The following is a 24,628-nucleotide window of genomic DNA, read 5'->3' as shown; positions in this document are numbered from 1 at the left end:
AAACTAATTAGCGAAGGGAATTTCCCATCCTTAGCCCCAGTGGCTGCACCTTTTAATATATTAATACTTGAACTAAATACATGTAGGTGATGCTGTCCAACTTCAAACCGATCTCCTTTGATTCCGGCCTCATATCAGGCAGGGTCCCTTAACTAGATGACACAAGGAAAGGTAGAAAGCCGCGGCAAACGAATCATAGAATCATAGAATATCAGGGTTGGAAGGGACCCCAGAAGGTCATCTAGTCCAACCCCCTGCTCGAAGCATCTCAAATTGCATCTCAAAGCTGGAGTCCCAGTGGAGATATGAAATAAATCAGTCACGTTGTTTCTGGCTTTCTCCAGGCAGAGAATCCTTTTAAAGAGTAAAACACCATAAGGTACTAGCTAAACTTCAAATACTGATTCGGTATGCTTTATAGAAAATGTCCACCTTTGGGATATGCGGTGGGAAAACAGACACACGTATACATCCACACAGTGCAACGGATAGCCTGATACCCATTTTACAACGTGGTAGAAGGCTAACCGCTGTTCTAGCACCTCTAAAGAGTGGTAGAGTGTTCTTCTTGACCCAGGATCCTGGTTATGGAAAGATGAGTAGCCTCCTACAAAATATCTGGATGTTTCATTGAAGTTGGTTTGTACAAAGTTTTGGTAATAAAATATTTTTTCGTAATACAAACCATTACTTCAGGGACCTTCACGATTTCTGATCACTTCTCCTTTGCTATAGTGATTCTTCTGCCAGAACATGCGGTGTTAGACAAAATGATGCAGTAAAGTCACTAGAGTCATCTGGATGATTTAAAAAAGTTAAAAGGTGTTTAAATGTGAGTTCTTAAGGCCTCCTTAGAACACCATCAGCTTCAGTTAACAGAAGATGCAGCAGGCCTTTCTGCATAATGTGGGGTTGTCCTAGAATCAGTGGTATCTTGTTACCTTCCAAATAATTTCACTTGAGATTCAGTCAGAAAATCTAAAAGGCAAAGAAATTGTTCAATTGACATTCAAGCCCTTACATTTTGAAAGGGTAATGCATTTAACCCCAACCTGAGATTAATGTATTGGTGCTAATTTAAGAATTGTAGATTTTTTTAATGAACTAGCTATTAACCAATATATAATGAAGACCTCCAGGGTGCTTTTTAAAAAAGTATAAATGTACAGAAATAATAATATAAAATAACTGGTGCACAGGTATATTAAATGACTATACATAGCTCACATATATGATTAAAATTCATCACATGTTTATTCATTTTTATAAAGTATAATTTCCTTGATAATAGTTATTATATAAGACACACACATAATACAAATGGAACCACCAATGTCATTAGTTTATATTTATTTCATAGACTCTTGTTTTCTAACTTTTAGAAAAGCTGTATAACTCTAGAAGTCATATGTGGCATGTGATGTATATTTCTTCCAGTTGAATCACTCTTCAGTTCATCAAAAGAAAAGAGATTTCAGCAGGACCAGATGGAAAAAGAGGAAAGACGTAGATCTTGTGTTTAGTCCTGTAGCTTAAAACAGAGTATTTTCTGTCTACTATGAAGCTAAGAATAGTCTAGAACTTAATCTGTTGCCATAGAAATGTGTATTTGTATATACGGTAACCTTTCTCTTGCTTATTTAGCAGAAAGATGAATGAAGTTATCTAGTAGCAAGATGGTAATGTAGTGAATGGATGGTATGTATTTTTTTAGTATGTCTGTGCTATTGGAACTTCCCTGCACAGATGCGTGTATTTATATTCCTTTGTTAATTTTTACCTGTAGTGACAAGGTATTTTGTCACTTTAGTTCCATTAATTTGATAATGGAATGTTTCATATGCAGCTTGTAAGCTTGGGGAATAGCGGCTCAACTTCCGTAGGAGCTGAATCAGATCCTATGTGAGAAAGGAGAAAAAGCCTAGGCTGCTAGTCCATAGTAGGGTAAAACTCCCACTGACCTTAAAGGATGGGATTTTTAAAAGTGCTTAACATAGGACTAATTGTGCCCCCACTGAAGTAAATGATAAAACATTCATTATCTACAATGGGAGCAAAGTTAGTCCAGTGTTGAGTGCTTTTGAAAACCCCACTCCAAGTGTCTAGTGAGATTCCAGGTATCTAGAGAAGATTTGATAGACTTCATATATACAACAGTTTTTTTCTGTATCATGTCTTCTGAAAGCTCTTAGATAAGCAGACATCTCTTTATGGTTTGGTCCATGACAATGCAAGGTGTAGAGGTTTAATTATAATATTTACCTCAGTTAGTATTTCGTTCGTTTGGGGTCTGTTTTTATTCGAGTATGATCCACATCCCTATAGTTTTAAATTATTGAGATTAGCAGACTGCTTGTATTCATGCTGAAACAGAGTTGTATAAATGTAATGGACCAGACTTTCTGCCCCAGCTCCATTCCCTTTGTATCATTCCTGCTGCACAATTGGTGTGGAAAGCCACCAGTATCTCCACAGCTGTTGATTCTCCTGGTGTAAGGAAGCTTCCAGGGGATGTAGCAATGGCTCACTGGCTCCTGTACCAGCTTCCCTGCAGCTCTCATTTTAGGGGTGTGTCGCATTCCAGCAATCTCCAGTTGGCATATGGTCCCTTGAACATCACTATAATCCTTTTAAACTACTCTAAACTGGGCTGGGGCTAGCTCCAGGGCCAGTGCAGTTCAAAGCCACCTCTCTGATGAGCCCCACTTTTTCCTGTACCAAGTTGATCTTGACCCAATAGAGAATGTGAGCCAATGTGGAGGTGTTGTAATATAATACACATAATATAATATAATCTATAAATGACTAAGTCTAGCAAATTAGGGATCATTATCTGATCATTCAGCTAGTGATACAGTGCTTTCATTGGTAATTTACTGTTAACTCAAAATAGAAGCTAGTATTTAGCTCAATTGTTCAACAGCTTGAGGAACTGCCATCACATTACTTCATTATTGCAGGGAAAAATTGTGTGGTGAGTTCAGTAGCACCACTATGAATAGGATACATTGGCATTGCTGTTCTGTGGTTAATTACCTTGCCAGTTGACATTGCATAGGACTGAGTGGCTTCAACTACCTGACAAAGATATTGAAAGTTTGCACATATTGATTTGAATATATTCTTCTGATATAAAATATAGGAGCTGATCCTTCAAGTGTTCACAGTGCAGAATTCCCAGAAGAGCAAATGGGAGTTCCATGTATGGAGCACTTGCTGGATCAAATTGGCAATTGCTGGTGGAGAAAAGAGCAGAAATATACAGCACAATTCTATGATATGCTGAGCCTCTTGAAAGGGGCAGAGTGCAGCCAACTCCCATTGGATTCGGTGGGACTGATAGATCTCAGCACCTTCCAGTCTTTGGCCTATAACTTGAGCGCTAGGCTCCATTTTTCCCCCCCTTATAAATTGTTAATGGGCCTGATTGTGCAATTCTTTCTCAGTCCCATTAAAGTCAGAGAACAAATCCTGTGAGTTGTTATTGAGCACTCGCAACTCAAATTGATTTCCATTGAGGTTACTTTTGTTCAGCAGCACCTCCCAGGCTTTGGCCTAGTGGGAGCTGTGCCTGGATAAAGCCTGTAGTACTTGGCTCACTGTTGATTCGCTCTTCTTGAATCAGTTCGTATGCAGTGGTGGGACCTTTGATTTTTAATAAATTTCTACCTCCATGCAAAGCCTTCACAGGTATAGAGTGCACACTAGAACATGACAGCTCTTAAACTCTGACTTTTAAAAAAAATCAAATAATGAGGGGGTTAATACTCTTTATTTTTTTCAATACAGATTTAGATCGTGAAGATGATCAGTCACAGTTGAACAGTGCAGCCATGGGTAGCATTGTGGGAAACAGCTGGCAATTTAAGGTAGATGAACTATTGAAGTAATACTGAAAGTAATTGTCCAATGTGTAGGGCCCTAGAGTAGGATACAGGAGTTCTGAGTTTTAGTCCTTGCTCCGCTTCTGACCTGTGCGATGAACTGGTAAAAGTCACTTAATTTCTCTATTTCCCCTCCCAACTTGTCTTCTTAGATTGTTAGTTCTTGGGGGAGGAACTGTATGGGTATATGTACAGTGCCTGACACAGTGGGGCTCTGATCTCTGATCTGGGGCCTCTGAGCATTACTGTAAAATAAGTAATAAATAACAATACTAGAAATGGGGGAGGGAGGCCCAGGAAGGAAAAATATAAAGTACAATAAAATAAAGCTACTTTAGGTTTAAGGCTCCAGTATTTTTCCAATTTCTATAGTTTATCAGCCTGGTCAAATACACAGGTCCTGTAGAAAAGAAACATTTACCACATTTTTTTTCTATTGCATTTGCCTTTTTCTGTGTCATTTGCCTTTTTCAATCTATGTTTATTTAGATGCAGTCTCACCTCTTATGCAATAAGGTGATGAGGTGGATGATGACAGGTTCTTTGAGACAGGAGTCATATGACATGACCCAGCGGTAGCCGACAACTGATTGGATTTTTGGTTTAGACAGTAATTGAATACTATTATTAGTAAGAGATAACTTCAATGGAACAGAACACAAGAAAACAGTCTTCTGTTTCTACATAAATATTAAGGCAACGCTGGGATCCTTATTGGGGCACACTGCTCCTGTGACAATGTAAATTTGCAATGGCTTTATTTCCTTTGACTGTGTGACTGATGCTGATGTTATATACAGTGGTGTAAATCAGGAATATCTCCAAAGATGTCAGCTGAGTTTTAGTCTTTTTAAACCAATGCAAGTGAGATCAGAATTAAGCATTTTTAACATTACTAATATTAACCTGCTGCATGCTGCATATCCTATAGTATCATGACATTGACCCAAATTCTTCCTTGTGCAACTCCATGGATGTAACTGAGGGAAGAAATTAGCTTATTAGAGGGCATGTCATCCAGGAAGTACAGTTTTAAAACTGCACTGTACATTTATGACTTGTCTGGTTTCTGACAATTTTACATTGTTATCTGAATAATGGTCATCCGAGCAATAATGAGACTCACTGGCACGGATTTTTTCTCATATAACTGGGCACTTCAGAACAACAAGGAATGCATTTCTGGTGTTTGAGAAATTAATGATGAGCTTTAGTAAATAGTGTTGAAAAGCAAGTGGCTGCAAGAGTGGAAAAGTGCAGTAATTCATAAGAAATGTATTAATGGGCCTCATAGCTGTACAAAATAATTTTACAAATCAAAAGAAAGAAATCTCTCAGAACCGTGCATTTTGGGGGCATTATTGAAATGTTATAACAGAACTGTAGGCCAATCAGAAACTTCCACTTATCTGATACATTAAAGGTAAATGCTGACAACACCTGTTGGACCAAAGACAGCTTTAACCTAAGTAGAATTTATTACTTCTTAAATTATAACTGAATTTAATATTTTAGCTTCAGTGGGAATTGTGCCTATGTAGCTGTGGGCAGAATCTTGGCCTGAAAGTGTAATGGTTTTAGGGGAGCAAGTCCCATTACTTTCAACTTCAATTTTGTACTTACAATAGTAATTTTATGGTATTGGCACGAAGGAGATGTTTGATGTACAGATGGACCTGAATCACAAAGTTCATATCTATAATCAATTTGCACATATTTTGGGATTGGTTGGATCCAAGATTTTAGTTTGTCTCTTTATAGGTAGGGGAACAAGCTATAAAGTTCAGCTCTGGATCTGAACTTCTACAAGGAGCAGGCTTGTTTTTAATCCAGTATTTTGGTTTAATTCATCTTTAGTTAAAATACAAATGGAATATTGTGTGTTTTAATTGATTATATTACTGCCAGTATTGGCTAATAGGTATAATGTGACTGACCGTGTATTGTCTTAGCAATTTTACAGTCCAGTCCAGCTCCCTCTGAAGTCAATGACAGAAATCCCAGGTCAAACACAATACACAGTATCCTCAAGATGCAACATTTGATAAAAAGAAAAGGAAAATTTTTAGATGGCAGCCAAAGTGCTATTTCTGCCAAGCCATAGATAATAAAAAGTCCTACCTGATTTCAGTCGACTATATTTAATAGATGCACAATGATAATATTTGTTCTAATTTGATGATGTCTATTAAGTTGTTTTGTTTGGGGTTTTTTTTGGCGAGGGAAGGGGCAAGTACTTAGTGTGGAAAGAAAGCACTTTTTTACTAGGCCTATTATTTTGGAACTTAACATTTTGTTGTTTCATGAGATTGGTAATAGGCTAATATTCAAATAAAATAATAATAATACTTTGCATTCCAAATAGAACCTTCTTCTGTTATTACTTACACTGGTATTTCAGAGATGTACCTCCATTGGCACCAGGGGAGTTGTCTTTGATTTAGACCAGTGTAAATGAGATCAGATTAAGGCTTCAATATATAGTGCCTTCCATCAAAAAAAATGCAAAGCACTGTATAACCATTAATAAATGTAGCCTCACATGATTATTTATATTAGGTATGGATAATGATTTATACATATCTATCTATCGATGGATCAATATAGATATCAATGCATAGGGTCAAATCCTTCCCACCTTGCTCACACGAGTCCCATCAAAATAAATGGGACGACCTGAGCAAGATAAACAGGACTTGGCCCAAAGTGTCTCATCTCTAGAACATTAGGTCAAATCCATCCCATATCAGAGATAGTTGGAAGATATTACTATCTGATGGCTGTTTGTGAAATGAGTTGATGATCTGAGTCCCATCCCTAGTCAACGAAAGTCTATATAGCACACACTAATTAATATCACTACAATCGACGTGAATCAGCAAACCTACTGGCATTACCCACAGAAAGGTGAGGGATTTGGAGAATGAATCATCTTTTCACTCTTGAGTGACCTGGTCCTTTACAAGGGCTTGATCCAATTCTCCTTCAAGTCATTAATGGCCAAATTATCAAAAGTGCTTTGTACTGAATCATATATATATATCATAGTGGCAGATGTTCATAGAATCATAGAATATCAGGGTTGGAAGGGACCCCAGAAGGTCATCTAGTCCAACCCCCTGCTCGAAGCAGGACCAATTCCCAGTTAAATCATCCCAGCCAGGGCTTTGTCAAGCCTGACCTTAAAAACCTCTAAGGAAGGAGATTCTACCATGTTGGTGATGAGCTTTCTGAAAATCTGGCACTTGGAATATTTTCACTGGTATAGCTCTCTTAATTTACACTGCTGAACACCAGCTGAGGATCTAGCCCAAGAGGAATTGTACTGGGCCCCAGATTAGGGTTGAGGTTTACTGTGGGGGAGTTTTGCAATCAGTGCTGTACCTGTTCTGTTGACCAAGAACAGATGTCAGTATTCAGAACTTTTAATTCTGGACTTTAACCTTTTAGGGTCACTAATAATTCACATAAAAATGTGAAAAATATCAAAATAATTTCACTGGCTTCAATAAGAATTCAGATTCACAGAAATGTTGTCAATTCCAAGAAAATTGTGATGATGGCTGATAATGAAAGTATTATGCTTCCCAAAATTACTGCAGAAAACTCCTATTACACAAAATCTAGTCATAAGAAAATGAGATGCCTACACTTTTCTCTTGAACATACTTTTGAAGTTGTGAAAAGAGGTAGTGGAACCCTTGATTGACTAAATCATGAATTGTTAAACAGGAGTCAAAACTCATTAAAAAGTTGTACTGTATCAGTCAGACCTTTTACTGGAGTAAATCTGCTGGAGTAAATCAGTAGTTGTGCTGATTTACACCAGCGGAGGATCTGGTCTTTTATCTTTAGCATGGGCTAATACATTTGGCCTATTAGAATTCTACCATTGATGAATTTGGCTCATGTTGTTTAATTTCAGAAACATCAAGTGTGGTTTTAAATAAAATAAATGTGGTGGTCTGGCTTTTGTCTCTTTTGAATATCAGTCTGTACCATCCATCAGTTGTAAAAACGCTACATTGAACTGCTATGGAATACAGAGCCGAATATTTATTTATTTATTTTTGAAGTCTAAGACTGATGAAGCACAATAGGGAATTGCGTACTGGATTTTTCAGTACATTAGGCAGTCTGTGTGTAACAAACAAAAAACAACTGGAGATTTCATCACTAATAGAATTTTATTCCTTACAAATTAAACATATTAAGTTAATTCTATAAGTAAATTTTAATTATTTTTCATGTTAATATAATACTTTAAACCAAATACTGTTCCTGGATATTATTTTCATTATTGCAATATCTTGCTTCATAGAGTCAGTAGATTTATTAAAATTCTTATTGCACTGCACTACAAAATGGTAAAATAGTTTCAATTCATTAACTTTTCTCTGACTTCTCCATCTATCAAAGTGAAGTTGCAAGCTTGAATTGTATCATATAATTTGTGTAACAAGCCATTTGTAAATGATTGCATAGATCCTGGTAGAACTTTCTAAACTGCAGTGGTATATTTTTAGCAATTTCCCACTACTGTGAAATAGATACATGGAAAATCAATTGTAATATGTATATAAGCCTTCATGAAATGTGAAGGAAGATTTTTTGTCGTGCCACTGCTGTAGAAATTATGAAAATGAACATTAGTTGTAATATGAAACCTCACCGATGACTTGCAAAATGGGAATTTTTGATTTGCACTTTAAGTCTGAACTTTAAGGGAAAATACACAGTCCAAACCAAAAGTAAAAGCAGTCTCACTTCTCTATCTCACTATTTTAATTCTTTCTGATAAAGAATCACCAATGAACAGTATATACATATAGACTTTCAGATTGCTGTTCAGAAATGCTACCAAGAGAACAGAGAAAAGGTGAAGCAATGGTATTATAAATAACTTTATTTCTAAGAAAAAAATCTAATTCCTAGTAAATTGCTCAAAGTATGGATAAAACTATCCCTTCTAAATCCTATTTGCATATGAGCAGCCAAGCCACACTTTAACTTGAGGCTTATTATGAGGTTTTTAGTTTTGCACCCACCTACCTCAGTGTTTGCAAAAGGGTGGCTGTACTTATGACTATGCTCACCAAAAAATCTTAGCCCAATTCTGCTTTCATTTACAATTATGTAAATCAGCAGTGACTCTGTTAAAATCAATTTGGGTGAGATTTTCAGATGGTGTAAATTGGCGTCGTCGTCTGAGGATCTGGCACAACAATTACTAAGTTATACCAATGCAAAACCTTTGTGAAACCAGAGTCAGGACTCATATGCTGTTTGCTTCATCTGTCACATGCCATGCTATAAATTTAGAGCCAGATCCTGCATTCTTTTCATATTCAAAATTTCCACTATTTTCAATGGGACTTTTAGATATGCAAGGAATGCAGATCGGGTTCTCAATATTCTGCTCTCAGTTGCACTTCCATTTTGGAATTACACTGGTGTAACTTAATTTAATTCATTTTGTTTACCACCCCACAACTTGTGAATTTGTTTATTGACACATAATAACAAAAATAATAATTACCCATCATGATGGAATAATTTGCAGTATACATATATAATTTTTAAAGTTTTAATCTTCGTTTTCTTATGATTGCAGAGGTCACTTTTGTAGATTCTATTCTAAAATATTTTAAATATTTAGCACATTTGTTTTGAGTTTAGGTTGAATATGCTATTGGTCAGTGAGCTGACAGAATGGCTATGTGAATCAGAAATCCAAGGTCAGTTCCTTCTAATATGGACAACTCACTGGAGAGAGCAGGGGTCTAATCCTGGCCCTGATGAAGTCAGTAGTAGTTTCGCCATTTACTTTGCTGGGGCCAGGATTTCACCCTAGATTGGATCTTGTCCCTTGGGAAGATTCCAGTGCTTCTATTCTTACATTTCTTTCCCCATGAATTACACTCTTCTTTGCAGGTAAACCATTCATGGATACTTTCCTGATGGAAAATCTCAAAATAATGTAATTTCAATTATGAACCAGTTTTAAGGATCTTCTTTCAATTATGCTTCTCTTAGCTGATCACATAGCAGGGGCCTTAGTCTCAAAGTTTTGCAATATATAACACTGTCAATCTTTGTTAATCCACCAAAGCATATATTTTTGCAAATATGGAAATACTATATTAATGAAAACTAAATGTTTGGGGGTCTACACCAAGGATAGGGTGGTTAGAGCTCAAATGTTTGGAAATTTTATCATGATACTAACATGTTCAGAACAAACAGTGAAATTGACATGTTGGAACAGAAATCGGAGTATAAATAAACAGAGGTTCTGGTATATACAGGATTAATTTGATCCTTAAAGTATTCACTGCAACAGGACTGGAATAATTGAGAAACATACGCATTGTACACTATGGCCAACATTTTCAGATTCTAGACGACTAAAGTTAGGCTCAAAAATCTGGTAATACATATACATGCATATGAGATATAGGTAATACATATAAATATCCTACTTTTTCAAAGGTGCTTATCACCTGCAACTTCCATTGAATTCAAGGGGACTTGATTTGTAAGTGCCTAATGCTTCTGAAAATCAGGCCATTTATATAGATGCCTAAGCCCTGAATTTAGGAGCTTAACTTTAAGCACACACATGTGGAAATTTTGGCCTATAGCTTTCAGTGTTGCATGAATGAGATGTGCAGTAGGATATATTTTTCTCTGAAGGCAGGAATAAATTTCCACTTTGATCACCTGCTTTCTAATATCCACAGTGGATCATTAGTTAAATTATTAGTTTCTCAAGTTGTAGTATTTTATTGGAAGAATTGAGGTCTCTCTTAACAAAAGGTCAATTCTGTACAAAAAAAAATATGTGCTATTGTTTTGGTCTGGTCAATCAAAGTACTTTTGTAGCTTTCACTTCCAGATGTTATTAACTCATTAGCTGAGTTTGCTGCATTTCAGTTGAATACATTTTATGATTGTTTTGTGTGTTTGCATGTGTATTGTCTATCTGTGTGGTAGATCTTAACACCTTCACTGCCCAGTTTAACTACGTGTGTTTGTTGGCGTTAAACAGGCATATGTATGAGATAGACACTATTGGGAAATGGGCAAACTGGTTTAGACCAGACTAGTAAATCCTTCTCTCAGGAAATGGAAAAACTAGTTCAGTCAGAGTAAGAGTCGGCCTGCTTTTCAGTTCAAACTCTGAGCCAAAGCATGCTTGAACTTTTAGGGCCAAATTCTGAAACAGCCTTATAGGGGTTGTTCCATCAGCCCAGAATTACTAGAATGTGTTGTGATCCACACATACACCCTCCCACCCGGACAGACCTATTATGTCATGGGTATGTCTGCATTGCAGCTGGGATTGAGCCCCCAGGCCTGGGTAGACAGACTTGTGCTAAGGGGGTTGAAGATCGTGCACATGGGGCTTAAGCTAGCAAGTTTAAAACAGCAGTGTGGATGTTGCGGCTCAGGCTGGAGCTCGGGCTTTCAAGCCCCCCGATCTCTTAGGCTTGAAAGACAGCTCCAGAACTAGGTGCATCGTTCACACTATTTTTAGTTGACTAGCTCAAATGCACAATTTTTAACAACTTTTAAAAGTCTACTTTTGATTTACAGATGTTTAAACAAAAGTGGAAATTATATTTTCAGTTGGATTTCTGCATTCGGCTAATTAAATAGCTTCATTTTATAACATAAATTATAAATTGTGCTGTCAATTAAACTGTAATGTGACCTAGTCCTTTTTATTATATTAATAAAAAATGAACATAGTGGATGTTATTGAATTTTAACATATGTTTAACTTCATTGATTAAAAAGTGCTTTAAGGATGTTCAGCACAGGGACCCACTGTACATTGAGGCCACACCTGAACAGTCAGATAAAATCATTTTTCACTACTTATCTACAGTCTGGCCCCCAGGAACTCATTGCAAGATCAGGGACTATTATATATTACATATATAGGCTTGTCGGAACCCTATTTTTTTATTATTTTTTTATAATTTCAACAGATAATAGTATGGGACTTTTTAAGTGGGTTTTTTTTTTTTAGATTTTTTATTGATTTTAAATTTTCACAGATGTATGAAGTTTTGAGTTTTAGGCATTTTTAAAATTTTTATTTTTCTCAATTTAAATGTTCAGTGTAATTGGGGAGGGATCATATAATTACTTAATGACAGTAGACATGGAGATTCAAAATTAAAGCTTTGTAAGATGTTAGAACACAGTCAAAATGTATGAAGTAAGGATCCTTATATAGATACATGATACCTATTTTTATTATTTATTTGCTAGTCCATTCGCTAATTCAAAAGTCAAAATCAATGGATTTTGACTCCAATAAGTTTGTAAGTGGCATTTTTCTTACTTTGTCTATCTGCAAATTTTGATTATTATAATTGAAAATACATTTTGGGTTTTTGGGTTTTTTTGGTTTGTGTGTGTACTTTGAAATTGACATTTACTGATACTGACCTGTCCCAACCCTGTAATCAGATGTTGATCAAACAAAATCAGCATGTCCCAGCAATTAGGAGATCCCAGAGATAGTGGCTTCCAATGTTTCAACCTTTATAGTGCAGTGACCTATTAATAAGACAAATCATACCTGTGGGATCGTGCACAGGAAGTGGGAGGGCACCAGGGACATTTCTCAATTGTGCACTTCCCACATAGTGGCCAGCCACAGTTGCAGCAGCCCAGAGTGCTTGTCCAGATGTAAGGGGACTGTTGCCCCCTTACTAACATTCAGCGGGGTGTTTTAGTGGCTAGCTCCCAGTACTAAAAGGGGAAGGGTCGATGGGGAATCAGGACCCTGAGACTGACAGTCCCCAGGAAAAATGGGGAGAGGCCAATGCTCCAGATCAGCCTGAATGACAGGGCGAGCAGGCTAATCAGGGAGTCAGGAGGCCAGGGAGGTCCTGTCCTCCGTGTGAGCTGGATTTGCCTGGGTCAGACAGACAGAGTGGGGCTGAGCTAAGGAGAAATCAGGGGCCCAAGCTGAGCTGTGCTGTGCCAGAGCCCAGAGAGAGCAGACCCTGTCCTGGGAGCAGAGCTGCAGCCCCAAAGCCAGAGGAGCAGCCCAGAGAGAGCAGACTTGCCCTGGGAGCAGAGCTGCAGCAACCAGAGCCAGAGGGGCCAGAAAAGCAGGCCAGGAAGCTGGTCAGTGCTGGGAGCAGAGTTACAGAAGCAGCCTGCAGAGCAGACCCTGTCCTGGGAGCAGAGCTGTAGCAACCAGAGGCAGAGGGGCCAAAGAAGCAGCCCAGGGAGCTGGAGGCAGAGCAGCAGCAGAGACAGAGTGGTGGAGCTGGGGCTGGAGCAGTCCGGAGCTGGGTGCGGTGAGCAGCTGGGGAGACCGAGGGGGATCCTGGGCAGCGGGCCCAGCACAGGGAGACGCCTTAGCCAAGAGGCTCTACAGGCCAGTCTTGGATCGTAACCCCGACAGGGCGGGGCGACACTGGGAAGAAGGGTCCTACCACTTAGAGCCTGAGAGCGTGTGGCCACCACCAGAGCAAGTGTCCAACCCACAGCATCCCTGCAGCAAAGACAGGGCCTGAGAAGAAGGCCTGGGACTTACAAGGAACAGACTGTGAACTGCCCAGACATTCCAGAGACACTGTTTGTGATGTTCCCTGCCACAGAGCGGGTTGATGTGTTTCCTTTAACCTTTCCCATTTTCCCTTATTCTTTTTAAAATTAATTGTTGATTAAATAACTTGCATTTGCTTTAACTTGTATGTAATGGTCAGTGGGTCAGAGAAGTGCCCAGTGCAGAGAGAGTACCCCGGAGTGGGGACACCCTAGCCCCTGTCCTAAGTGACCACAGCAGGGTTGGGGGTCGAGCCCCCCAGGAATCCTGGGCCCAGCCTTGTTGGAGATACGAGGACTCTGCCAGACAGGAGAGTGGAAGGGGAGTCCTCAAGGGCAGGGAGGCCACTGGGTAAAGGAAGTGGGAGCGAGGAGTCAGATCCTTTCGCTAGCCCACTTCTCCGGGGTAGTGCAGAAGCCAGGAAAGTTTCCCACAATAGCAGGACTATTCCCCCGCTTACACAGAGCAATCACTGTGGAGTTAGATGAGTATGGATGGGAGCACATGCTGCAGCTCAAGGTACATAACTCTGCAGTAGCTCCTGGTCACTTTGTTCTCTCTTCTGGTGGGGTAACTCTGCACTGCGCCCTACCCAGAGATGGTCATTTGTGGCACAGTCTGGCCCTTAAACATTTAAAATACCTATTTAAAAGCCTAACATAGATTGTTCTTGGATTTATAAGTAATCTGTGCTTGTTTATGTTGAAGATCATATCCCAGCAGGGGTAACTGAACTGGAGGTCACGTGAGCTTTTTCTGGGTCATAGCCCAGGAGTGGCCAATCTTACTGACCCTCCAACCTGCATAGGACAATCTTCAGAAGTTTGAGAGCCAGGGCATACCTGCTCGGGCTTCAGTCCTGCAGGAGGCGCCTGCCCAGGCTTGGGGTTTCAGCCCTGCTCCTGCTGAAGTCCTGAGTCCCAGAAGTTCTGTCCCACAGGGCTGAAGCCCGGAGGCTCCTCTTTCTGCTGGGCAGAAGCCCCAAGACCACCACCCCGCAACAGATCAGAGGTCACAAGCTCTCTGCCACCGAGTCTGGAAGGTGGAGAATGAATGGGGTGGGGTGTAGGAGGCTCTGCAAGCCACACTTTAATGGTAAAAGAGCCAGATGTGGCTCACAAGCCAGTTTGGGCACCCCAGCATACCCTGCTTCAAGTCTTTGGTTTAATGGTTGTTATTGCCAAAAAAACCCAAACAAACCAAAAAACAAACCAAAAACAAACAAACAAAAAAACCCCCGCCCAGTTGACCAAGATATGTGGTTGTAAATGGATCATGATTTTATTAGCTAGAGATAGCTTCTCATGCCAAATATGTGTGTTAGCCTGGTTTTTGAGGCTGTCATCAAATTAATTAAATTGACTCTGAGCTCTGTGGGAAGATCAACATATGCACAGGCTGTATCAGACCAATCAAATAAGTCTTTCCTGTAATTTGTAACACACTCTGTAAAATTTAAATGTTTGCATTAAATATTCAAATATGACTTCTTTAGTTGATGATGAGTACATATCATCATTTTGTTTGGAAAACTTGTCAGGGAGGAGAACACTCAGGTTATCATTCTGATCCCATTTTTCTAGAAGACAAGCTTTTATTATTATTATTATTTATTTATTTATTATTATTATTATTAATATTATTTTATTAAAGGATACTGTTTCTTTTCCTGTTCAAATACAAGAGAAAATGTTCCAGATAGACTTACAAGTGCATCTTGCCTTCAGATAATATGATAAACTGCAAGACTCTTGTGAAAAAGATTTTTGATTTTTTCATGTAGCAGAAACACAGTCTTTGCAACTCTCTTGCCACTGATAACTACAGTTATTGTGTGTGTGTAGCATAAGTGTAATATGCTTTGTTCCCATTGCTGTGCACAGGACTTCAAACTATCTAGCAGTGAGTGTTACAAAAATTATAACTTTATCTTCTGTCTTCAGGATACCAGGCCTTTTGGCTCACATATACTTAGCACCTACTGCTTCCTTACAGAAAAAAGAGCAGTCCATATGGCATTTAATTGTACAGTTTGTACTCTGCAAATTACCTGGCTGTACTTGCCTGTCATTGCCATTGCTCCAATAATTGCATTACTTGCAGTTGTGCCATGATAATTTGTTACAATTTATAAAGTTATCGAGTGACATACAGGTTTGTTTTTTTTCCTGCAGTGGTTTGACTTGGAAGTTCTTTCAAATAGTTTACCAATATATATTTAATTTGCCAATACATTAGCATGAATGGATGTATAATTTCACTCAACCAATTGCCTTGCAAAGCTGATACTCTTATAGTAAATGTATCAGTTGAAGCTTGAAAGCTTTGGACATATCATCAGTTTTTCTTCTGCTTACCGTATTACTTGAGAATGTGATTCACTTATTTTGTTCACAGCGGAATCTTTGTGTATTCCCTGACAAGCTCTAGTTGTATGCAATTCTGTTTCATTGTGGGGGTGAGGGTGGGGAATGGGCAGGAATAGAGAATAGGGTGCTGTGATTTGAAGGCACTGGAAAGTACTGAATTTGGGATGACTGCATTACTCACAGGAGATAAATATTAATGCTAGGGCTCAGACAAGTGAAAATTTCAGTACTATATGGGAAAATTCCATATTTGGGGTGGAAAGAAAGACATATTTTTGAGGCATGCTACATATATATATATATATATATATATATATATATATATATATATATATATATATATATATATATATCAATGAGACAAGATGGGTGATATAATATGTTTTATTGAACCAACTTTCGTTGGTGAGAGAGAAGTTGGTCCAATAAAAGTTATTACCCCACACACCTTGTGTCTCTAATATTCTGGGACTAAAAAATGCTACAACAAGACTGCACACAAATATATATTGGCATGCCACAAAAAAAGTGTGTGCAGTTTGAAGCTGCTTATGCTAATGGATTAGTAGGCTGAGTTAAGTGATATTGCAGGTATATGATAAATTAAATGTATTGCATGGATGCCACCACCACATATATGGTATGTAAGTACCTGTATCTACTTATTTATCTAGTGAAAATGACAGCATAAAGGAGAGAGTGGCTCTCAAGGACTGAAGCTCTCACATTAGGAAGCCCAATGAGGACAAAAAAAACAGTCAATTGAGCACATCTGCCTGTCTGTAGCCTTGCCAGATCATAACTGGAGTATTTAAAATGACCATGAATGGGAGAATAGAAAAAAAGTTTCCCAAAGGAATTTGGCTTTGTAGTCCATGGGAGGAGGGGAGCCAATGTGTAAGCCATCTCACTGCAACTTACCATTGCATAAATATTTTGTTTTTAACATGCTTCCACAGCAAACTGACTTCTCTGCAAATTTGTCAGACTGCTGCAGAGCCAGGTCTCCAGAGCATCTTTATAAGGCTCAAATGCTGCAGATAAAATCTAGTGATTGACTCATGTGTAAGGTGTTATCTGATATCTTGTATTGGCATGAGTGGAGGGTATATGTTTAAATACACTCCCCTGTGTCTAATTTCTATGAAAATGGGATATTGGAGACTTCAAAGACAGTTCCTTTTTATGTCTCTTAACGTTTTTTTTTTCAATCTTCACTGTGAAGCATAAAGGAAATTTCATTAAAAATCCACGTCATATCTCAGTATAGTTAACAGTTATGTTTTCAAAGAAATGTATGGAGTGTTGGCTAACTAATTGCCTTTAATGTCAAGAAACTAAAAATTGGTGCACTATTTTGAAAATGTTAGGGTTAAAAATTCTGCCTTGAATTCCCAAATGGAAGGATAGCAAGAATTGTGGATGAAATATGGGCTTATATTTTCTCTCCTTGTGTGATATGCTGTGTCTTTTCTCCCCACTTGGCCCGCTCCTCCTTCTCATGCTTTTGAAAAATAATACCACAAGGTAAAACAAAACAAATTGTCATGATTTTATGAATGTATGTCTTTTGATGTTCAGTACCATGTTATATTTGCATCTCATCCTTGTGTGATGAGACATGCCATGTTGTGAGGAGACCAGGCTTTTTCTAACAATGAAGAGAGTATCTCTTTTCAATGCAGCAAACATCAAGATTCACTGACAACCTGCTCTGAATAAAATTCATGAATAGTAGTTTATTGTGAAAGCGTCACTCTGGATGGATTTTTCTGTTATGTGGAGCCTGAGATTAGGAGCATTTTACTTTAGATAGCTTTCTGATGTAACATGGTTATGATGGGACTTGATCCACAGTATATTGGTTAATGGGAGTCTTTTCATTAATTAGATCATTAGATCAGGCCTTTTATACACATGTACAGTAAATTATGTACCATATTTAATTGACTCTATAATCAAATCAGTTTATTCATTTATAGTATTATACAATGTGTATTGAAATCATTGCAAAGTCTCCCATTGAGTTCCGTAAGCAAGGGATCAGGCCCTTGCATCAGAGAGAGTTCAGTTTAGCCTGAAGCTGAGTGAAAAAACAGTGAATAATGAGATTATATAAAAGCAATCTATACGTGTTAGGGATAATGTGTACTACAGAAGAATATATTTATCCTAATTAATACTGTTGGTTAATAAATTATATTTTGAATCACTCAGATAATACATAGTGTGATCTTTTATCTTACTATTTTCAGTATGTTTATCTAAAATGTATCCCAGTCTCATCAAAATGATGTTAAATGCATGCATATTGTCTTCCACAGGTCTGTGAATTTTAAAGATATTTTTATATTTACACATAATTAGAAATAGCATAGAAATTTACTTGTATAATCTATACTAACTCCTGCCTCATTTTGTTGACTGTTTGTTTTTTTTTTATTGTGACTGTTTTAAACAGGTACACTTTTTAGTCATTTGAATAGCCAGCAAAATACACTCTAGAAAGCAAAAGTTATTGCTGTAAATCAGTGCAGTTTTTGGAACATGATCTTTATGTTTATCTAAAATGTATCCCAGTCTCATCAAAATGATGTTAAATGCATGCATATTGTCTTCCACAGGTCTGTGAATTTTAAAGATATTTTTATATTTACACATAATTAGAAATAGCATAGAAATTTACTTGTATAATCTATACTAACTCCTGCCTCATTTTGTTGACTGTTTATTTTTTTTATTGTGACTGTTTTAAACAGGTACACTTTTTAGTCATTTGAATAGCCAGCAAAATACTCTCTAGAAAGCAAAAGTTATTGCTGTAAATCAGTGCAGTTTTTGGAACATGATCTTTATAAAAAATACAACCCCCTAAACAAATGTGAATAAGGCAAAGTACAAATAAATATTTTAGTGATATTTACTGGGAAGAAATATTTGCATAAAATGACTAGATACAGACTTTTAAAGCTATTATTGAATTTTAAACAAGAAAAATAAATTAGACTGTATTGTAATTGTAGTCTATTCATTTTGTACTATAATATCCACTTCCATATTGTAAGCATATATAGAGAGACACATTATAACAAACTTGCTTTATATTGTCTGAGGAACCAACAACTCAGTTTACCTTAGATAATTGCAAGCCACATATCATTCTTCAAATGAAAGAAAAAGTGAAGGGAACAAAAATATTGTAATACACCAAAGTCTACAAATGGATAGAAAACAAAAGATGTGTAAAGCAATTGCTGTCTGTAAGGCATGTAATATGACAACAATGCAGTACTAATACATGCTGTGTATCCGTGAATCAGTTCTGTGATGATTGGCTGAGGTATATCTGACATCACAGTTCCACTCAAATATTAGCTGTCTTGAGACCAAATTATGTTTAAAAAAAACAAACAAGTTTTCATCCTATTTTCCTGCATTTCTCTAAAAAAAATAAGTTTAAAACGAGATGAATAGAAAGACCTTTTTTTCTTAAAATTTGGTAATATCTTCAAAATACAAGACACAGGGCAGTTGTTCAAAGGCTATCCATGTATTCCAAACAATCTTGCCTATCACGTTTACTATTATATTATCAGACTCTCTGAATATATGTGACACTCAGGCATACTTTACCTGGGTAGTATTTCCCTCTCGATGCATACTGGACATGAACAGAAATGGATCCCATAGATTTCAATGGGGCCAGGATTTCACCTATTTATTTGAGAATTTGGGCTGCCTTAGGCAGCTTTGAAACTCTCAGACTTTGTATCTGTGGTTGTGTTCTCCCATGTGACATAACATGATAATATGTGTGATATGAGAAAAGATTATTCTATAGTCTGTAAAAATTAAATGAATTCACTTATGTGGATTTACTCTTGCTTCAGATAATTTTTTTCTCAGTTTAATTCTTAAGTGCAATACTCTGGCACATCTGGGGTCACATCTAGAAGAAAGAACTATTTTTCCAGTAAATTATGGTATATAAGTATCCTGCATTCAAATATATTCTATGTTAGACGGGGGAAAAAGATATGGCAGCATGGGGGTGGGAATAATTTGGCTTTAAAAATATCATGCTATATTTGTTTTGGTTTCTTTGTTTGTCATATTGTCAATAAGATTGTTCAAGAACATTCAATAAGCAGCATCCTTTACATATTTACCAAATCATTTGACAAAGTCTGAAAACAGAGTGCTGTGCAGGTTGGTTTTTAGGTGTATGGGGATTTTTTCCCTCTATTTGTAGGCCTTTCCTATTTATTCTCAGCTCATTTCATTGTGATGGACGTTCCATTCTGGACTAAAGGGCTTTCAGCTATTAGTCCATGTTGATTTGATTATTGCTGTTTTTGCAGCTCAATTTCTTTCCTCCTTTAAAGGGCATAGCCTTCCCTTGATTCACACATGGAATTCCCATTGATGTCCAAACCTCTTTTCCCATTGGTGTTAGTTGGAGTTCTACATGCACAGCAAAAGGAGAAAGTTCCCCTAGTAGCTACCATGTCTTTCACTCGTCTCTTTACGGTGTTGCAGAATTCAGACCATATGCTATATTTCCTCTTGTTGTTGTGTGTGTGTGTTTATTTGTTTTCACATTTGAAGTATAGTATTATTTTCTTTAGAAGCTGATTCCTAATGTGAAGTACATTCACCTCCTATGCCTGGTGGTTGGGGTTGGAAATTAATTGTAACCCTCATTACCATAACTGATTTTTTGAGTTTTGTTGATATTGCAACAGCAGTATCTCATACCTTCCTAGTTATTCATTCATCTTTTTTCCCATTTCTCAATTTCATGTCCCTTTTTATTTCTTTGTTATCTTCTTCCTCCTTATATTCTGATATTTTTCAAGGAGACATCCTTTTCTTGTATTCTTGATGTATTTTACAGTCCATTTTCTTTATATAGGGATTCCTTACTTCTGATTTGTATCTATAGATATACTATTACTGCTACTACTACTACTAATAATAATAATTAATTCATCATTATCATCATCATAACCCCAAGCTCGATTGCTGACATTCTTGGCAAGATCTGACAAATTAGCAATATTTGTGTGAACTGAACTTAATAGCGAATGATTTCCAGATAGGATTTATATTGGGGATAGTCAGTTTATGCACATTTGAGTTTTCTGTTGTGTTTTACTGAATGTATATTAACATACAGTATCTTGTTACCTATCTTTTTGGATTAATGTAGTATGGATTGTGATATTCATAAAAGATAAAACAGGCAGGTCCAATTTACATTTTGTAAATGAATCACCCCGACCCCAAGGAAACCTATATTGTATTAATCCATGGCTTAATCTCTATATAGTCCACATTTTTCAGATTTAGCTGCCTAAAATTGGGCAGAATGAATCCATATTTTGGATTGTTTCATACTTGGTTGTCCAAAGTTAGGCACCTAAATAAATGACCAGATTATCAGAGGTGCTGAGCAGCGACAGTTTACATTGACATTACTACCTCTGAAAATCAGACTACTTATTTAGGTGCGTAACTTTGGACAACCAAGTATGAAACAATTTGGCCTCATGTTTATCTCTATGGTGCATGTTTATTTCTGCTATACATTTATTTTCATGGGTCTTATAAGGTCTGATCTATGCTTAAAATTTAAATTGACCTACATACATTGATCACGGGTGTGAAAAATTCACTCCCCTGTGCGCTATAGTTCAACTAATCTAACCCCAAGTATAGACACATCTAGGTCAATGGGAGAATTCTTCCGTTGACCTATTTACCGCTACTTAGGGAGGTGGATTCCCAGCAGTGACTGAAAAAACTCTTCCGTTGATGTAGGAAGCATTTACACCGCAGAGGTGCAGCAGCATAGCTTAAGCTCTGTGGCTATGCTGTTGCAGCGCTCGTAGTGTAGGCATAATCAACCCAGTATTTTTACACCATTAGGTCTGGAGGTAGAAGAGGAAATGTTGGAACGGAAATATGTTTGTTAAAAGGTGCAGGTAGGTCTTTTTCCTTAATCTCTTCTCATATCCTATACATTCCTTTCCTCCTTTCACTATGTTAGTTTTTACAAGTTCTTATTCAGGCCTCTTCTACAACCTCCATCCAGTCACTTGTCTTCTGCAATGCCAGATCAGCAATGCCAAAAGCAGTGCCAGCTAATCACAAATGTGCTGCTTGAAGACATACTAATTCAGCACTGCAGTGGACTGAATGTGCTTAAAATCCAGAAAGAACTGTGGGTATTAAACAGCCCCTGAATTGAAACTGTACCTCATCTGGAGGAATGAATAGATGATTTAACAGGATGCTGTTGTCTCCTTATTTGGGGACAATGGTTGCCAGTAACATTAAAATTATCAATGAAGTAAAAATGTGATTGACACAAACTGTGTGGAATTTTGTCTACCTAGAATGAACTAAAACAAACATTTTATAAACACCTTGGTCTATGACAGTTAACACTCACATAGCTCACTGGTTTAATGCAACGTGGTACAGAAAAAAACCTGTGCTTTTTCTTTTAAAGTGATTTGTTGAACAATCCAAAAATACACAAAAAGGAAATCTATATGCCTTGGTTTTATTTCATAATCATCTCTGCCTGGAGATATGAAGATCACTCACAGCAAACAGAGATTGTTCTGCAACCAAGACCCCATTTCAAAGAGGTTTTTTTTAAAGTGAACTTTGTGCTCATCAAATGTGACAGATTGACTGCTCTGTAGATCAAAACTCCCGGCATATCCACAGAACAGGCACATCTTCGGTAGTGGTAATTCAAACTATCCCATAATTATTAGATTGACTAGATAATAATAATAACAACAACAGCAATGACAAATGTGTCATAATCTAAAGATCTCTTAGCCATCTTATCTATTTACAGTATGACCAGGGTAGGCATAATTCATAGTTTTTAAGGCTAGAAGGGACCATTGTGAACAGCTAATGATCTCCTGCGTATAGACATAGAATTTCATACATTAATTTATACACTGTGCTCCTAATAGAGTAGAGTACCATTAAGATATGTTACATTAATCTTCCCAGATAAATGCTAACTGGGCATCAGGCATTCATGGCATTTAAGAACTTTATAGCATGGTATACTATCAGCTATGTTATTTTTTCTCTTGTTATGAACATACAATATAGTCAGTAAAGCTAATTGAAAAAAGGAAAAATGGGAGTAATTTGTTTTTCAATTTTTCTCCATGCTTTTCAAAATGTGAAATTTGAAATTTCATCATTCTTGTGAAATGTGAAAAATTTTGACCAGTGCTAGCAGTCATAAAGTCTTCCAAAACACCACAAGTGGACAAAGTGTTGGAGACCCTTCTGAATGTGTTCATTTCTTTCTTTCTTTCTTGTCCCCCATTACTTTTAAGGGCCTGTTGTGGTGACACCCTATTGTAAAGGAAAGCTGGATGTGGCTCCCCTAGGGAATCCATGAAAGTTATTGTGAGCATGAGACAGAGAGGGTTGCTACAGATTATTAGAAGTACTCCCTTTCCCACCAGTATTAACCATGTACGGAGAACACAGTATAATCTCACAAGATCACCAAGACAGTTCAATATTTGTTTTCTGAATCGGTTTTTATTTGCCAGTTGGAGCTCATAAAATGTGCTAGAACAAAAAAAGCCTGAACCCTCCAAAACATGCAGTTTCCCCCACAATATACCAGCACCATTCTTCAACCCTAACATAAAGAAACCACCTACCAGGAGTAAAAGGGTAGTTCATGCTCTATGTCCATTCTCTTTATGGCTTCCTTACTACAATAACAAATTTATCCCAGTTATGATGGTAGCTTTCACATCTTGAATATAGGTTCACTAAGTTGTGGACTGAGACTATGAATTCATATCACAAAAACCATCAGTTAGTACCGTTTGGTAGCTACCAACCTTGGGTAGTTTAAAACCAGTGGAGAAAAGAAACATTATCTGTGTGTATTGAGAAAGCCAATATTTATATTCTATGTCCACTGTACGGCATCAGTGTCACCTTTTATCAAGATAATTTTATTCTATTAATTCAAAGACATTGTGCTGTCATTCTATAAACCACTGGTTAAGCCACATTTAGAGTAGTGTTTAGTCACCTTATTTGCAGAAATATATTGCTGAGTTGAAGAGAGTACAGCAAAGGGTATCTATGTTAATACATTGACTAAAGAAGTTTATAATGTGAGGAAAATAGACTAAATTAGGATTATTTAGTCTTGAGAGAAGAAGAAAGAGATGACATAATTGAAATATTTAAACTAGCTAAGGTTATTACCAAATTAAGCTTAAGATAGTTGGACAGACCGGAACTAGGGTTTTAAGTGGAGGGAACATATGTTAAAATAATGAGATTTTTTTTTACATAAGGATGAATAAGAAAATGAACTTCCAACTGTGGTGGCAAAGTCAAATAATTTTAGTATATGTAGAAAGAAATTAGATGATTCTATTGCATCTTCAGTGTTAAAGGGATATTAATCCAATTTATGCTTATGCTTAGCTACCCCTTCTGAGGGTAAGGATTGAATGTTTCATTGTGTGTGCTTTCCCACAGATTGTCTATTTTTTTCCATAGAGGTATTTCCCCCTTCATTTGGCATAACAGCAGCAACAATAAAAGCTTTAAGTAGGGTTTTTTAAAGTATGCATATATAGAGAGAGAATGAGAAAGAGAATTACATATCATTCAATAACAAAGCTAGAACCTCTACAGGATATGTCAGAGTTAAAACAACAAACTATTCCAGAGAGGGAAGTATCATAACCACCTTCTAGTCCCACATTATTATTGAAATC

At 37.2% G+C, this 24,628-nt stretch overlaps 1 long non-coding RNA gene across 1 annotated transcript in view; it reads left to right on the top strand.

Moving 5' to 3' along the window:
* LOC141993142 (uncharacterized) overlaps nucleotides 1-24,628 on the top strand; it is a 94,913-nt gene that overhangs the window by 5,591 nt on the left and 64,694 nt on the right. The gene's annotated exons all lie outside the window — the stretch shown is intronic.

This window comes from Natator depressus, chromosome 1, assembly GCF_965152275.1.
Source record: "Natator depressus isolate rNatDep1 chromosome 1, rNatDep2.hap1, whole genome shotgun sequence".
NCBI classification, from domain to species: domain Eukaryota; kingdom Metazoa; phylum Chordata; order Testudines; family Cheloniidae; genus Natator; species Natator depressus.
Note: the sequence above shows the minus strand (reverse complement) of the source record. Positions and strands in the feature narration are given on the sequence as shown.